At 44.9% G+C, this 5,857-nt stretch overlaps 1 pseudogene; it reads left to right on the top strand.

Moving 5' to 3' along the window:
- Positions 1-2,388: 2,388 nt before the first annotated feature.
- Positions 2,389-3,181, top strand: LOC102838906 (annotated as a pseudogene).
- Positions 3,182-5,857: the final 2,676 nt, after the last annotated feature.

Genomic DNA, 5,857 nt, shown 5'->3' with positions numbered 1-5,857 from the left:
TACACAGGAATCAAATTCAGTACATCTGTGAGAAGAGACAGGAATCAACTTCACTACATCTGTGAAAAGATACAGGAACCAAAGTCACTACATCTGTGAAAAGAGACGATGGAGAAACTCAACATCAGCCATACCAAGGCCAGCGGCCAACTAAAGCCATCAATTATTCACTTGCAAGCTCAGACTGAAGCTGAAGAAAACTAAAACAAGTTCATGAAAACCAAAATATGACCTTGAGAATGCTGTTGTTGTTAGGTGGCATCGAGTCAGTACTGACCCATAGCGACCTTATACACAGCAGAATGAAACAATGTCTGATCCTGGGCCAACCTCACTACTGTTGCCACGCTTGAGTCCATCGATGCTGCCACTTGGTCAATCCATCTCGTTGGGGGTCTTCCTCTTTTTCTCTGACCCAATACCCTACCAAACATGATATCCTTCTCCAGTGACTTGAGAATATCCCACCTGAATTTAGAGACCATCTTAAGAACAGAATGCATTAGACACTTATGACTGATAACTAGAGTTGTGGGATGACATCAAGAACATCATTAAGCAAAAGGTCTTTAAGAAGACAAGAAAAAAAGAAAAGAACAAAATGGATGTCAGAAGAGACTCTGAAATTTACTCCTACTTGCAGAGAAGCTAACGTGACTGGAAGAAATGATATAGTAAAAGAGCTGAAAAGAAAATTTCGAAGAGCAGCTCGAGAAGACAACGTCCAGTCTTTATAATGAAATATGCATATAATGAAATATGCAACAACCAAAAGGAAAGAATTTCTCAAGCTGAAAGAACTTAAGCAAAAATTCAACCCTCAACTTGCAATATTAAAGACTTCTGTGGGCAAATTATTGAATGACGCAGGAAACATCAAAAGAAGATGGAAGGAATAGTGCAGAGTCACTGTGCCAAAAAGAATTGATTGATGTTCACCCATTTTAAAAGGTATCATATGATCAAAAACCAATAGTTTTTAAAGGAAAAAGTCCAAGATGCACTGAAGGCATTGCTGATAAACAAGGTTTTAAGGAATTAATGGAATACAAATTAAAATATTGCAACACTGAAGAAACATATTCAACTACACTGAGAAATTTTGAAGATAACTACCTGGTCAACCAATTGGAAGAGATCCATATTTGTGCCCATTCCAACAAGAGGTGATCTAACAGTAAGCAGAAATCATCAAACAATATCATATGCAAGTAAAATTTTGCTGAAAATAATTTTAAAAATCATTGCAGCAGCAGGGGAGGTGAGGACCCTGATGGGTGGGGTGGGGTGGGAGCCTGGGGGACATCGTTGGGGGCTCTGTGAGAGAACACTGATCCTTCTGTCAGTATAAGCTTTATCCTGAGAAGGGGAAGTGGGGCCCACTCCAGAGTCTATTTGGTGAGGAGACTCTGGGGCCAGAAAACTAGGAGTAGAAGGTGAGGGATGAAGTGGAGTCCTTGGGGAAGAATCAGCGGTCTGTCTCTGTTAATGGGGTTGGAATTTAGCAGGCTGGGCAGATGGGTGTCAGGGATTTGAAGCTTGGGTAACTGAATCTGGCCAGTAAGATAGGTGGGAATGACTGGGCTTCTGGTTAGGGGGCAGCTGTACTTGGTCCTATTGGGTAGGTAACCTCAAGGTCAGTAGTTGGAATCTACCAGTTGCTTCTCCAGAGAAAGATGAAGCTTTCTGCACCCGCAAAGATCTTATAGCCTCAGAAACCCTATACAGGGTCTTTACAAATTGGGACTGACTTAACGGCACACAATCACCACCACCACCATCATAGTTCCATTAATGTTTGAGGAGCTGCAAGAGTGGCTGGGTCCCAGTGAAGGGCTTCTGCCAGGAGTAAGACAAACACCGGGGTTCATGAAGACAGTGGAGGGAGTGTCAAAAAGATGCCCGGCCTGAGGTGTGCAGGACTGGGTAGCCTGTTGGGAGTCAGATGTGAATGTCCACATTGGGTCCTACATTAAGGACCCTGGAAATTGGAGGGGTATTCAGTGGGATCTCCCCAGCTCTTCTCATCCACAAATACCACTGCCACCAATAGGCAGGTGTCCTGGTGTGATCCTGTAGGATAAGCACTGGACCATAAAGTCAGTTTGAACTTCAAGGTCAGTGGTTCAAACTCATCAGCCACTCCTTGGAAACCCTATACATGGTTGCTAAGAGTCCAAACTGACTCGATGGTGCTTAGAAGAACAACCAATTGGCAAACTTCCTCGCCTTAGTGTCTCCACCCCTGCCACTCTCCCCCACCCATCCAGGGGGTGGGGCCAGAGGTCAAGGCTGGTGGGTGGGTTTGGGGAGGGTGAGGGGTGTTGAGCAGTTCCTCTGAGGGTCTTCCTTTCACCAGGCCCCCGGCTTGGGGTGCCTTCCTTCCCCATGGCGAGACACTTGGCTGCCAACTTTGCCTTCTCGCCCTCACCAGGTGGTGGAGGTGAAGGGCCTGGAGGGTCGGGGCCAGAGCCAGGCTGGACTGACCCTCGGACCTGGCTGAGCACTCCCGATGGGCCAGGGGTCGGACCGGGTGGTGAGATGTGGGGCATCCCCCGTGCCCCTCGCAGTACTGGTTCTGTGGAGACATGTCGTACTGTGGACCTCAGGTTGGTGTGGGACTGTTGCCCCAAGGCGGCCCAGAGACCCCTCAATGTGAGGGTGAGGTGGGGGCTGGGGTTGAGAGCAACTCTGAGGGGGCTTCCCCAGGAGCCCCGTGCTGCCCCACCTGGTGCCATGAAACTGAACACGGAGAGGAGTCCCGGGACATCAAAACCAGGCAGGATGACCTCGAGCAATTTGCTGTTAAAATAAAAGAGGATCACTCTGGGGTATACGCAGGCCGATGTGGGCTCACCCTGTGGGTTCTCTTTGGGAAGGTGTTCAGCCAAACAACTATCTGCCATTTTGAGGTTCTTCAGCTCAGCTTCAAAAATATGTGTAAGCTGAGGCCCCTGTTACAGAAGAGGAGGCGGACAACAACGAAAACCTCCAGGAGATAGGCAAAATGGAGATTCTCCTGCAGCAAGCACGAAAGAGACAGCGGACAAGCATTGAGAACCGAGTGGGAGGCAGTCTGGAGAGCGTGTTGCTGCAGGGCCCCAAACCTTCACTGCAGCAGATGGGCCACATCGCCCAGGAAGTGGTCCAAGTGTGGTTCTGTAACTGCTGTCAGCAGTGACTACTCCCTCTGAGAGGATTTTGAGGCCGCTGGATTTCCTTTCTCAGGGGCACAAGTGTTGTTTCTTCTGGCACCAGGGCCCCATTTTGGTACCTCAGCCTGTGGAGACCTTCACTTTACTACTCTGTGCTCCTCAGTCCCTTTCCCATCCAGCCAGGTCATCCCTCTGGTTCTCCCATGGTTTCAAACTGAGGTTCCTATTCTTCCCAGGAACAGGTGGCAGAGGAAAGGGGAGAGGCTGGGGAGACAGGACCCTGAGCTTCGGGGTTGTTCTTCCTCCACTAAACGAAGGAAGGAATTGGGAACACAAAGGGTGGTGGCAGGAGATTTGGGGGGTAACTAGTTGGAAGGAAGATGAAATTCATTGATGCTCTTCATTTTAATCCCCACATCACTCATCATTTTGTTTTTAAAGAAACCTGGGAGACAGTTAAAAAAAAATTAATTAAAAAAATCATGTCAGCACTAAATCAGCAGGTAGAAATTAAAAAATTCAAACTGGATTCAGAAAAGGCCGTGAAACGGGGGCTATTATTGATTGAAAACAGAGAATACCAGAAAGATGTTTACTTATATGTGTGTTTTATTGACTACGCAAAGGCATTATTAGACTGTGGATCATTACAAACTATGGATAGCACTGGGAAGAATGGAGATTCCTGAATATTTCATTGTGTCTATGAGGAACCTATTCACAGACCAAGAGGCAGTCATTAGAACAGAATAAGGGAACCCTGTTGTTGTTATGTACTGTGGAGTCGGTTTTGACTCATAGCCACCCTATATAGGGTTTCCGAAACTGTAAATCTTTATGGAAGCAGAAAGTCTCATCTTTCTCCCGTGGAGCAGCTGGTAGTTTCAAACTGCTGACTTTGCAGTTCGCAGCCCAATTCGTAACCACTACGCTATCAGAGCTCCTTAAGGGGACCCTGAATGGTTTAAAATTATGAAAGGCGTGTGCCAGCATTGCATTCTTTCACCGTACTTGCTTAATCAGTGTGCTGAGTAAATAATCTGAGAAGCTGGACTATATGAAGAAGAACATGACATCAGGATTGGAGAAAGATTAACAACCTAAGATATGCAGATGCTATAACCTTGCTTACTGAACTTATGAAGTGAAGTGGACTTGAAATGAAGATCAAAGACTGTTTTCTTTAGTATGGATTGCACCTCAGTGGAAAGACAATGAAAATTTGCACAAGTGGACTAGTAAACAATATCAAAATAAATGGAGAAAAATTTGTCAAAGATTTCCAAAATCAGTACTCATGGAAGCAGCAGTCAAGCAATTAAATGATGATGTGCAGAAGAAAGAAGAGAGATAAAAATTGAAGAGGCTTGGAATCACTTAGTCCCATAGACTATTGGAACATGTGAACATCAGTGTCCATGACTCTGAGACCAGAAGAACAAGACAGTGCCTAGATACCACTACCCACTGTCCTGAAAGGGATCATGTTAGAAGATCCTGGATAGAGGGGAAGAAAATGTGAAACAACAGTGAAAAATATTTAATGCCAATAATAATATTAAAAACACCTGGGTTTACTGGTCAGAAAGAGACTCGAGGAAGCTGAAACTATAGCCCTTAATCACTCTTCAGGTCTAGAACTAACACTAGCCAGGTATGCTCACCATGGAATGGTCAACCATTCAAAATCAAAAGGCAATATTTCCCTAAGGACAAAGTCGAGAAGGGCTAGGAACCCCAGGGAGGAAGCAGGGTAACTGTTGTTCCAGGGAGGGGATTGGAAATATGGAGATGAAGCACAGTATATGCTTTGTTGAATGTAAAGCTGATGATCTTATCTGTAAACCTTTACTCAATTCACAATAAAAAGTTAAAACAAAGAAATCCAATGACATAGTGTGTTAAGCTAATCGGCTGCAAAAGACCTATTTAAAGTATCAAAGAGTAAAGATGTCACTTTGAGGACTAAGTGGAACTGACTAAAGTGTGAATGTGAAAGTTGGACAATGAATAGGGAATATCATAGACAAACTGATGCTTTTGAATTCTGGTGTGAATATTAAAATATTGCCTGACAAGTGGACAAATCTGTTTTAGAAGAAGTAACGCCGGATTGCCCCTAGGAAGTGAGGATGTGAGACTTCATTTCTAGTATTTTGGACATGTTTTTATGAGGTGGTTACGAGTCGGGCTGCGAACCTCAAGGTTAGTAGTTCGAGACTACCAGCTGTTCTGTGGGAGAAAGAGGAGGCTTTCTAACAACAACAAGTTCTTGGAGAAGAGCATCATGCTTGGTAAAGTTGAGGGTCAGCAAGAAAGAGGAACAGAACCTTCCCCTCACCCACCCAAGGAGATGGATTGACACATTGGCAGTAACAATACATTCAAATGTAATGATAATTGTGAGGCCGGTACAGGACTGAGTAATGTTACGTTCTGTTGTGGATGATGTTGCTATGAGTCAGAACTGACTTGTTGGTACCTAACAGCAACTACAGCAACAACAAATCTTTATAAAGCAACTAACTACTGTGTGCCACATACTGTTTTGGTCATCAAGCAAAGCAGATAAAAGTCCAGTGCTTATGGAGCTGACGTCTGGTGGGGGCAGAAGGCAGTGGCAATAAGGCACACACACACACAAATACAACCATGCACACATACTTTTGTATGGTGGTTATGTGCTGTGGAGTCGGTTCCGA

This window comes from Chrysochloris asiatica, unplaced genomic scaffold (assembly GCF_000296735.1).
Source record: "Chrysochloris asiatica unplaced genomic scaffold, ChrAsi1.0 scaffold00023, whole genome shotgun sequence".
In the NCBI taxonomy this organism is placed as follows: domain Eukaryota; kingdom Metazoa; phylum Chordata; class Mammalia; order Afrosoricida; family Chrysochloridae; genus Chrysochloris; species Chrysochloris asiatica.
This window is presented reverse-complemented; position numbering and strand designations above follow the sequence as displayed.